The sequence below is a fragment of the Phalaenopsis equestris genome, unplaced genomic scaffold (genome assembly GCF_001263595.1).
Source record: "Phalaenopsis equestris unplaced genomic scaffold, ASM126359v1 Scaffold219150, whole genome shotgun sequence".
Classification (NCBI taxonomy): Eukaryota; Viridiplantae; Streptophyta; class Magnoliopsida; order Asparagales; family Orchidaceae; genus Phalaenopsis; species Phalaenopsis equestris.
This window is the reverse complement of record NW_018237542.1, coordinates 213,586-214,629: the sequence shown is the minus strand read 5'-3', so window position 1 is coordinate 214,629 and position 1,044 is coordinate 213,586.

Here is a 1,044-nt window from a genome sequence, read left to right as displayed (position 1 = left end):
AAAATTACATATTTATTTCAATTGCCTATTAGTGACAGATAAGCAATTTGAATTTCATTATTGCGATTAAGTATTGCTTTTCTAAAATCTTAGTTCGTAGCTTCTAGTATTACTTCCTGTGGGATCGATATCTAGGACTCCATTAGAGCCCTATATAACTTGAGTGATACATATACTTGCATTGATAAGTGTGACTTTACCGTTATTAAATATTTTATATATACATCTTTATTGAATCTATAACCGTTATTAAGTTTTTGTTGTCGTTGCTGAGGAATTAAATCTTCTAGCGGCAGTATTAAACACTTGTATTTTTAAGCATATATAAAGTCGCTGTCAAGTTCTTGGCGTCGTTGTCGGGGAGTAAACAAGAATCATAATTAGAGTAACAGACAAATTATGACTGTTAAAAAATTTTTACTGGAATTGCAACTTATTTTCATATTTAGTTAACTGTTTTATTTGTACTGATTTCAAATTGTATACGTAAATTTGGACCTGAAAATCTTATACCCTACGATTCAGAATTAAAACGCACTGTTAGAAAAATTAGAAGACTGAGAAGAGAACCTAGAAATTCTGACACAATGAAAAACAACGTGAATAATCAAGGAATAGAAAATGAACACCAACCTAGACCCCTATGAGATTATTTAAATCCTACAGCAGATGAAATTCACTAATCTATCCAAAATCTTGATGTAGCTGCTAATTAATTTGAGCTTAAACCTGCTATTATCCAAATGGTACAAAACAATTAATTCGGAGGTACACCAAATGAAGATCCTAATTTACACCTCGCTTGTTTTTTAAAACTTTGTGCTACCTTTAAATATAATAGAGTTTTAAACGATGTTGCTAGACTTAGACTTTTTTTTTTTCACTTAAGGATAAGGCTAAGATGTGGTTAATCTCGTTAGCACCTGGATCTATTAGAACTTAGGGAGAACTTTCACAGAAATTTCTATCCAAATATTTCCCTCCATCCAAAACTTCTAAACTTAGAAATGACATAACATCGTTCTGTCAGATTGATGGAGAGTC